Source organism: Pipistrellus kuhlii, unplaced genomic scaffold (assembly GCF_014108245.1).
Source record: "Pipistrellus kuhlii isolate mPipKuh1 unplaced genomic scaffold, mPipKuh1.p scaffold_m20_p_1, whole genome shotgun sequence".
Classification (NCBI taxonomy): Eukaryota; Metazoa; Chordata; class Mammalia; order Chiroptera; family Vespertilionidae; genus Pipistrellus; species Pipistrellus kuhlii.
Genome location: NW_023425404.1, coordinates 149,513,195 through 149,523,944, shown reverse-complemented (window position 1 = coordinate 149,523,944; position 10,750 = coordinate 149,513,195). Strand labels below are relative to the sequence as shown.

At 40.5% G+C, this 10,750-nt stretch overlaps 1 pseudogene; it reads right to left on the bottom strand.

Moving 5' to 3' along the window:
• Window positions 1–6,655: 6,655 nt before the first annotated feature.
• LOC118722755 lies at window positions 6,656–7,267 on the bottom strand (annotated as a pseudogene).
• Between the last annotated feature and the right edge of the window lie 3,483 nt (window positions 7,268–10,750).

The following is a 10,750-nucleotide window of genomic DNA, read 5'->3' as shown; positions in this document are numbered from 1 at the left end:
CTGGAAGGCAAGCAATATGCTTCCTCATGGACCATGTGAGGCCCCAGCAATGGTGATGGAAGTTGTTTTAAGGACTGTTCAGAAAGGACTCCATTTTTTAGAAGACAGATGGGCAGATGCATTCTGTGCTCAGGCATGCAGGCTCATGTGTGTGAATTCATGCTGAGGAAATCGCCAGGTCATTTGTTTGTCTTTCTATGATTAAAGGAGCAGCACAACTTACCTAGTGTTGCTCCTCTCTTTGCAAACAGGCTCAGCAAGCTCTGGGACTGAGAAATGGGTAGATTCAGTGGTTGATGACCAATTCCCAGAGAAGAGCAGCCAGGACAGGTATGTGTGACTCTTGACACAGACCAGAATGCGGTAGGGTCATTGCCCTTTTCAAAAAGGACCAAGTAGCCGCCAGCCTGTGCCAAGTGGGTGCCTCCTGGAACAAGTTATGTAGGAATCCTTCCTGAGGTTATTCACTTAACACATGTTTTTTTGTTGCTTTGTTTTTGTCACTCATCAAGTGTACCTTTATCTATTTATTTTTAATTGTGGCTCACATACTATATTACACCTGTTTCAGGTGTACCGGACAGTGGTGAGACATTTACACACATGACCAAGTGATCACCCCAATGAGCCTCGTCACTATCTATCACCACACTCAGCAAATGTTTATCAACACAGCGTGGCCTCTTGAATTGGCATTTCCACTGACTCACTGTGGGACCTTGGCCTGAGAAGTCACTTCAGGTTCCTCACAGGATTGTTGTCAAGATCAAGAAGTGAACAGGTCCTCACACAGTCTACCAGTCCATGACAAGTACTCAGCAAATGCTGATTTTCTTTTTTCTCCCCTGAGTTAGAGAAGTAAAAAGAAATTGAGGAAGCAGAATGTGCAGCTTGCCACAGAGGCTGTTGACAGTGAAGAATTGAAACGGCTCCCAAAGTTCTAGCCCAGGACATTGCTTAACGTTGCGTATCATTTAAGACTCTTTCTGACTCAAGTCAATATGAAGCAAAAAAGGGTTTTATTGCCTAATGTCTGAAAAATCCCGGGGGCAATCAGCGTTAGGGCCAGTTTGCTCCAGAGATCAGCCCTCTGATCCGGGCCCAGGTGTCTCCCTTTGGCTTCGCTCTCCTTCAGGTGGAGGTTGTTCCTTCTCAGTCTTCACCTGTCCTGCAGCGTTTGCCAACAGCCCCGGGCTTGTCCTCCCAGATCCCGGGGCAAGAGAAAATATTGGGTCGGCAAGTAAGTAATTGCGGGTTTCACACATATATGGCTTCAGTTGAATTTTTAGGTTTGCAGACGTAGTACAAATGTAAAACACATTTTGTTATTTGATAGTTGGCTATTCAGCTGTTAATCAGTAAAAAAAGTTTTTTGATCTGTTTTTTAGTTTTCGTTTGGTTTTCGTTGAAAAATGGAAAATCAAAAGGAACATTTTCGTCATATTTTGCTTTTTTATTTCCGCAAAGGGAAAAACGCATCGCAAGCTCATAAAAAGTTATGTGCTGTTTATGGTGACGAAGCCTTAAAAGAATGGCAGTGTCAAAATTGGTTTGCCAAATTTCGTTCTGGTGATTTTTCACTCAAAGATGAAAAACGCTCTGGTCGTCCAGTTGAAGTTGATGACGCCCTAATCAAAGCAATAATCAATTCGGACTGTCACAGTACAACACGTGAGATTGCAGAGAAGCTTCATGTATCACATACATGCATTGAAAATCACTTAAAACAACTTGGCTATGTTCAAAAACTCGATACATGGGTTCCTCACGAACTGACAGAATCACAGTTAACGCAACGCATTAGCAGCTGCGATTTGCTAAAGAAACGTAATGAAAATGATCCATTTTTAAAACGACTGATAACTGGCGATGAAAAATGGGTTGTTTACAACAATATCAAGCGGAAAAGATCATGGAGAAGGCCAGGTGAACCAACACAAACAACATCAAAAGCTGATATTCATCAAAAGAAGGTTTTGTTATCAGTTTGGTGGGATTACAAAGGAATTGTCCACTTTGAACTCTTACCACCAAACCGAACGATCAATTCTGATGTCTACATTGAACAACTAACGAAATTAAACAATGCAGTTGAAGAAAAGCGGCTTGAATTGACAAATCGAAAAGGTGTTATATTCCATCATGACAATGCAAGGCCACACACATCTTTGGTCACTCGGCAAAAATTAATGGAGCTTGGTTGGGATGTTTTGCCACATCCACCATATAGTCCTGACCTTGCACCATCTGATTACTTTTTGTTTCGATCTTTACAAAACTCCTTGAATGGTAAAAATTTCAATAATGATGATGATGTCAAATCGTACCTGATTCAGTTTTTTGCTAATAAAAACCAGAAGTTTTTTGAACGTGGGATTATGATGCTGCCTGAAAGATGGCAAAAGGTCATTGATCAAAATGGGCAATACATTACAGAATAAAGTTATTTAGTTCCATGAAAAAATTGTCTTTGATTTTCTTTTAAAAATCCGCAATAACCTAGTTGCCGACCCAATAGTAACAGTAGTTAGCACCCATATTTGCTTACTATTTTTTTATTTGTTTTTAAATATATTTTATTGATTTTTCACAGAGAGGAAGCGAGAGAGGGATAGAGAGTTAGAAACATTGATGAGAGAGAGACATTGATCAGCTGCCTCTTGCACACCCTCTACTGGGGATGTGCCCGCAACCAAGGTACATGCCCTTGACCGGAATCGAACCGGGTACCTTCCAGTCTGCAGGCCGACGCTCTATCCACTGAGCCAAACCTGTTTCGGCAATATTTGCTTACTATTATTCTAACTTTTGACGCTTGTGATTTTCACAAGGTAGGTAGGAAAACTGAGGCAGATTAAATTACTAGCCTAGCCCTCGCCGGTGTGGCTCAGTTGGTTGGAGTATCATCCTGTGCACCAAAAGGTCTCAGGTTTGATTCCCAGTGAGGGTACATACACAGGTTGCAGGTTTGTCCCAGCCCTGGTCAAGCATTTGCGGGAGGCAAACAATCAACATGGTCTCTCTCACATCGATGTTTCTCTCTTCCCTTCTTCCCTCCCTTTTACTCTCTAAAAATCAATGAAAAAAATATCCTTGGGTGAGGTTTAACAACAACAACAACAACAATATATAATCAATTATAATGATAGATTTCAAAATACCTTTCTCACAATTAGCCAGAATTACCAATCAAAAATGTCACTCATTGTGCTGTATGCCTTAAACTGATACGCTGCCCTATGTCAATAAAACTGGAGGGGAAATCTTTCAGACCAACAAAATAATACAATGTTATACCAGTCAAAACATTCTTCAGGAGAACTGAATAACATAATGAAATTATCAATAATTGATATAGTATTACATATAAGGGCTTCTTATAACCTATAAAAATATTTTTTCATGAAAATAAATAATTATAAATACATGATTAAAGGTGATTTAAACCCCACAAATAGTTACAAATTAAGAAACCAATTTCTAATCTTGGATCAAAGACGCTGTAAAAGGGAACTTAAAACACTCTAGAAACCTATGAAAAGGAAACCACTTTCTTTTGAGACCTACAGGATTCGAAAGCAGTACTAAGAAGGATATTTAGAGCTCTAAAATACACTCACACTTTAAAAGTAAAACCAAAAAATAAAGGAACTAAACGCTCATTGTAAAACACTTTAAAAAAGAAATTAGGAAATTGAAATCAATAAAGGTAAAAGTTGAAAGTAATAATATAGAAAAAATAACGGAAAGAACAAAAATAGTAAGACGAATAAATAAATAAAAATCTAATAACTCTAAAAGTTTACTGAAAAGACTAATAAACTATATTTATATAAAATAAATAAACGATTTGTGGGTTTGAAGAGGGAAAAAAATATAAGAGATTAGGAATGAGTAAAGAGTCATAACCCCAGGCACATAAGAAATTAAAAGATTTAAAAGAATCACTAAAGGCAACCCTACAGCAATGAATATGAAAACCTACAAGACATGCATGATTTTCTGGCAAATTACAAACTATTGGTATTAAACATGAATAGACCAATGAAGGTGATTGGATGTTAATAATGAGAAGACCCTAATGGATCAGAGCTGAATTTTAGTTTATCTCTAAGGTGATATTCCCAATGCTAAGTTATTTGAAGCCTGGTTACTCACAGTGTGTCCACAGACTAGCAGCATCAGCCACATCTGGAGCTGGCTAGAAATGTGGGGTTAGCTACTCCAAGCCATAGAAAAAAATTTTTAAATTCATGTTTTTAAGCCAATGTAATTTTAATGCAAAAAAAGAAAAAATTGTTCAGATGATACATACTTTTTAACTACAATTATTATTGTAGATTAATTTCACTTAAGATTTAGACAGTAAAATTATAAACAAAATATTAGCTTATAGAAACCTTCATTATATCAAAACAATTAAAAAAAATAAGCAAGGTTTATTCCCAAACTATAAGAGTGGTTCAACATCCATTAACATAAGCCATACATTGATACACCAAATGGTACTAAAATTCAGCAGTTACTCATTCCTAATAAAAATTCTAAGTATAGAAGCAAATTATTTAAATATGCAAAAGACTATTTACCAAACACCAATAGCAAATATTATCTTAAGAGAATGTGATAAGGTGGATAGATGCTAGATAAATATACAGAAACCAATAGCTTTTTTCCTGTTCTAATAGAAGCCAACTAAAAATAAAAGTGAGAACATATTTTTCCATGTACAATTGTGATAAAAACTATAAATTACTTCAGAATAAGTCTAACTAAATATAGCATAAAATATAGGGAGAAATCTCTTGCTATCTTGTTAAAACACACAAAAAATTTCAATAGCAAATGTTTTCCATATTTTTGGAAGGAAAATTTAAATCACAAAAAAGTTAATTCTCTTAAAATTGATTTTATGCAGTTTCCACTAGAATGAAAACAAGATGTTTTGTGTGTTTTTTCCCTTGGAGTTGGACAAAATAATCATTCAGTTCATTGGGAAAAATAAATGTGCAGTATTAGGTTAAGAAAACTATGAAAAAGAAAAACAGTGAGGGGAGATTTGCCTTCTCAGATAATCCCAGACCTAAAGTTACCGTAATCCAAGATTCGGCAGAACAATATTATTAGGATTAATGTAGAAACTTTAAGAGTAAAACCAGTGTTTGAAAAAGTGCTATTTCATTTTGTTAATCCTCACCTGGGTATGTTTTGTCCGTTGATTTTTAGAGAGAGTGGAAGGGAGGGAGAGAGACAGAAAGAGAGAAACATTGATGTGACAGAGACACATGGATTGGTTGCCTCCTGCATGTGCCCCTACTGAGTTGGGGATCAAGACTGCAACTTGAGGTACTTGCCCTTGACTGGAATTGAACCTGATACCCTTCAGTCCACAGGCTGACGCTTTAACCATCGAGCAACCGGCTAGGGCAGAGTGCTATTTTATTTAGGTGACATTATTGGGATGCCTACGTGGAAATATCCAGCAGCTAAAGTGAGACATGCAGGCCTGGCTGGCATGGCTTAGTGGTTGAGAGTAGACCTATGAACCAGGAGGTCACGGTTTGATTGCCGGTCCAGGCACATGCTCAGATTTTGGGCTCAATTCCTAGTGGGGGTCGTGCAGGAGGCAGCCTATCAATGATTCTCTCTCATCATTGATGTTTCTATCTCTCTCTCTCCCTCTCCCTTCCTCTCTGAAAACAATAAAAATGTATTTTTTTTTTTAAAGCGAAACATGCATTTGAAGAGAAGGTAGGCCCAGAGAGATGGGTCTGAGAACTTTCTATTGAGGTTATAAGTGAGGAAATGAGTCACCAAGGAAAAGAGAATGGTGCTCCCAAGACTTTGGTTTAGAGGCCTGGGGTCAGTTCAGGGAGTAGGCCATTGATTGCCTCTGAACCTTATTACATGAAGGGCTATTAATGCCTGTCCTTCCACTACAGAGCATCACCATGTTTCGATGTGTAAGAAAGTGGTTGTAAACCAATAAGCACTGTGCCAAGCAAGGATGTTGCTAAGAGAGTGGATCCTAAATATTCTCACGAAATGTTGGTGGAGGAGGTAACTACTTTACAATAGTAAGCATATCAAATCAACAGGTTGTGTACCTTAAACACGGCAGTTATATCTAAATAAAACTGGAAAACAAGCAAACAAACAAAACAAAACAAACCCACAAAAAATAAAGTCCAAGTGCTGCAGTGAAGTCCAAAAGTCCTTTGATTTGCTTCTGTAGAAAATGTCAGAGTTTATTCTGGTCCATGTATTCTGTGGATTCAATAGGTTTCACACACTTTTTCAGTCTGGCAATGTGAAATATTTGGTTGGTGTTTAGTTCCTGTTTTCTACAGATCAGTGCTTAAGAATTCTGGAAGTGATAAGAACACCTCTCAGCTTCCAATCAATCTGTCAGAAAGTAAAATGCAATTTCTTCATCCCGTGAGGAATGTGCCCTCTTTCTTCAGTGTATGGTAGAGATGTCTGATGATTACGGTTTTAACTTGTAGTAAAATACACATAAAATGTCTTACCCATTTTTTATACACTTTAGTTTTAGATAACCTACATGACATGTTTTTTCTTAAAAACGATGTCTCTGCTCCAAATAAATCAAGATAAAAATAAACGAAGGGTTCAAGATACCATCGTCCCATTTGTCCTGAGCTGGTGTGTGGATGAAAAACAGCGGCCAGTTACAATGACAGGTGATAGGTCAAATTGCGAGATTGTTAACACTTTTCCATTTCTGAACCATCCCTAAAGAGAATCATTTGCGGGATCACACCATCCTCACGGGGTCCAGCAGAGCGGCCCTGCCATCTGGACTCATGTGGTCTCCAAAACAGAACTGCTGGTTTCTACATTAGCAAGGAGGTGCTGGATTTGTCTTGCAGCCCCTGTCATGAGAAGCTTTGCTCTTGCTGTCTCCGTTCTTCATGTTTCATTTTGATTTTGTGTCATCTTTGGTGTGCTGCCTGTTGGCTTCTTTTGTGAAGCTGGTTTCCTGCAAATGATGGTTCATGACACTGTCAACACCAGTGACGACTGTGCTTTCGATACCTTCACCCTTGGGGCCTTCAGTGGAGGCATTTCCACCAATGACGCCATCCATGTTACCCTCTGTCCTACTGACCGTCTTCTTGGCCACCTCCAGGCACAGTTTGTCTCTGATGACCTAGGTCTGGCAGATATCGGAGAAGGTCCCATCAGGACTGATGAGGTCCCGGTAGATGATCTTGGTGGTGGCAGAAGAAGGTGATAGAGGCATTGGCTTACAGGAGCAGGAGCTCTGAGCTCTGAGCTCTCCTCCCTCCCTACAGAGAGAGCAGCACTGAGGAGATGAAAAAGCTGTGTTACCCATTTGTAAGGGCACAGTAAGTATTAAATATATTCACATTTTACGCAACCAATCTCCACTACATTTTCATCTTGCAAAACAAAAACTTTATACCCATTAAGCAACAACTCCCCATTTCCCCTCCTCTCAGGCTCTGGCCACCACGCGATGGTAACTTTTTTTATTGGGTCAGTTTCCTAGAAGTTCTGCCCTGGCGATTGTTCTTAATACATCTCTGAAGAGTCAGAACCTATAAGTACCCTTAGAAATTAGGATGTCATTTGGCTACTCCAGAGAATTAGTGATTAGATATGACCCCATGCCAGAAGAAAAAAATTCAGGAGTGGATTCATAAGCAAGCGCCGGAAGAGGGACAGAGTTTGGATTCAGGTAAAGCAGTTTGATTCCCAGGCATTAGTACAGGCCTTTCGCATGAGGAAACAGTGGGTGCAGCAGCTGGAGGAAATGGGAAGATCATTGTGGTCAGGTAGTCATTCACTCAGTAAATACATTTTGAATATGCCCAGGCCTAACCCTGACCTAGGGTTTGGCACTCAGTAATGAATAACCCAGGACCCAGGATTTCAAGGAACTTGCAGTCAAATAGTCTGGACAAGCCCTGGCCGGGTGGCTGAATGGTTGAGAGTAGACCTATGAACCAGGAAGTCATAGTTGGATTCCAATAAGGGCACATGCTCGGGTTGAGGGCTCCGTCTCCAGAGTGGGGTATGCAGGAGGCAGCTGATTAATGATTCTCTGTCATCATTGATGTACAGATGGCAAAGATACAGGTGATCATATTCTCCATTTTTAAGTTACTCATCTTATTTTCCACCGTAAAATTTTTTTTAATTGCATCCACTTTAAAAATGTTCACCATGTAACTGACTCTGGCTAATGTGCTTTGACTATTCACTAAGCACTTACAAGTCCATAATCACATTTGCTCCTAGGAAATGCTCTGAAGGAGGAGGATAATATTATTATCATCCTTATTTTTCAGATGAGGAAATAGAAGCTCTGAAAGTCTGGGTGGCTTTTCCAGAGTCACAAAACTAGAAGAGGTAGAGTCAGCATGGAGCTCAGATAAAGGCTCAGTTAAATGCTATGCTCTTTTTGACCCCCTTTCCCGTCCCCCCCCCCCCCCCCCAAGTTGGTCATCAATACATATATCTATGGGTCACTTACCTGCGCCAGGCATCTGGGGTACTGTAATGAATGTGACCTGTCCCTTCCTGAGCCGAAAGAGTTAATTACACCCACAAATGCTAAGCATTGCAAAGGATTGTTTTTGGAGAACAAAACACAAGGAACCCCGCCTAGACTGGAGTTGGGTTGGAGGGGGCCGGTAGGGGGGGAGATGGATGTGATGGTGTCATAGACAAGAATTTACCTTCTGAAAATAAAGCTTTGGGGCCCTGCCCTTTATTGCTGTTAGCTGTGGCCAAAGACATTCAGGCTTGTTTCATTTTGTGGGATGATTCAGTTATCCGGTGGGTTTAATTGAATAGTGGGTAGAAAATCCCATCCCCGCCCAGACTAGCTAAACCAGTTTCAGTGGTTTCACAGCCTGTGAAAAACACACTCTTGTAAAGAAATACACCCGATTTGGAGTAAAATTTAGAATTAGCTCCTGGGTAGAGGAAGTCACACCTGACCCATCTCCTGTTCTGTTAGTGCCTCTTTGTGAGGAAAAAAGTGCTGTTGGACTTGATGCAACTCTTGAAAAACTGACTTCTACATTGGGCCCTTCCTCCAGATTGACACAACCAGAAAAAGTTGACAGGAAAGTGCTAACAAGACACAATTGCAAAAGTTAACACTGACCCTTGAAAGAATTATCTTCTGTTAAAGCAGAAAGGAAAAAAAAAAAAAAAAAAAAGGAAACAAGGTCCTTCAGTTTTTGCATATGCCAGACTCAACACACTGAATAGATCACTGTGCTGGTCCCTTGGTTTTAAAGAGTTGCAGCGAGACTTCATTTTTGTCACTCTCCTGCAAATTATTGTCTAAGACCACAAATCCATGTTTACTGGATTTTCTGGGGTTGTTCAAATTTCAGATAATTTCGTTTCTGGTCAAGCCACAGCTCCTTGGAGACAAGGGACTCTACTTGTCTCAAATAGTGCTGTCTTCTGTCCCCAGCAGTGTTTGTTTATTGCACATAGTTGACTTATTAATTATATGTATGACAATACAGAAATCATTGTCACCACAATTCTGAAGCACATTTCATAGGGCCAGCGATGTTAGAGTGTCCGTGGAGCATTGTTTGTACACACAGACCTAGGGAAAAGGCCCTGGGACTGAAGATCCCCCTCTGCAAGCAGAGGGCAGGGAGAGACCAACGAAAGAGGCTGACCTTCCCAGTCTGTTGACCAATAGAGTATATTAAAGGAAACGTACACACAAGGCTTGACTTGGGGGGCTGCAAGATGAAAGGAATCTCTGTGCTCTACAGCAGGGGCTGAAGAATTCTGCAGAGTGATCAGATAGAGTCTGAGGGAGGTTGCAGTAAGCAACCTTTTGGGCCAGGGTCCAGCTTGTGTTGGACAGCAGTCGCATCTTGGACCAGTTTCTTCCACAAGAATCACCATTCATTCCTTTGTTAATATATTGATGTGTTGCATAAAGTTATTGAATGCCTAGTCTGTGCCATACACTGTAATAGCTCCTGGGAATATAGAAGTGAATAAAATAGGCAAAAATTCCTGTCCTTATGGAGCTTAAGGCCTGGTGGGGGAGATAGATGAAAATTAAGTTAAATATATGGTACTAGAAGCCTGGTGCACAAAATTTGTGCATTGGGAGGGGAGGGTCCCTGAGCCCAGCTTGGGACCTCTCGGGGGATGTCCAATTGCCAATTTAGGCCTGATCCCATGTACAACATTGCAGTCAAACATCCCTCTCACAATCCGGGACTGCTGGCTCCTAACTGCTCGCCTACCTGCCAGCCTGATTGCCCCTAAATGCTTCTGCCTCTCAGCCTGATCACCCCCTAACTGCTCCCCTGCTGGCCTGGTAAACACCTAACTGTTCCCCAGCTGGCCTGATCACCCCCAACTGCCCTTCTCCAACTGCCCCCCACTCCTGGCCCAATGGCCCCCAACTGCCCTCCTCTGCCAGCCAATTTGGTTCTGATTGGTCATTTTTTTTAAACCTTTATTGTTCATATTATTACAAAAGTTCCTCATTTTTTCCCCCTCTACCAGGTTCCTACCCCACCCTCTGCCCTTTCTCCACCCTCTAATGTCCTCATCCATAGGTGCACAGTTTATGTTCAGTCTCTTCCCGCACCCCCCACTCCTCTTTTCCCTGAGAATCATCAGTCCACTCCCCTTCCATACCTCTGATTCTATTATATTCAACAGTTAATATTGTTCATCAGGTTTTTTAATTCCCTTGGTTTTTAGA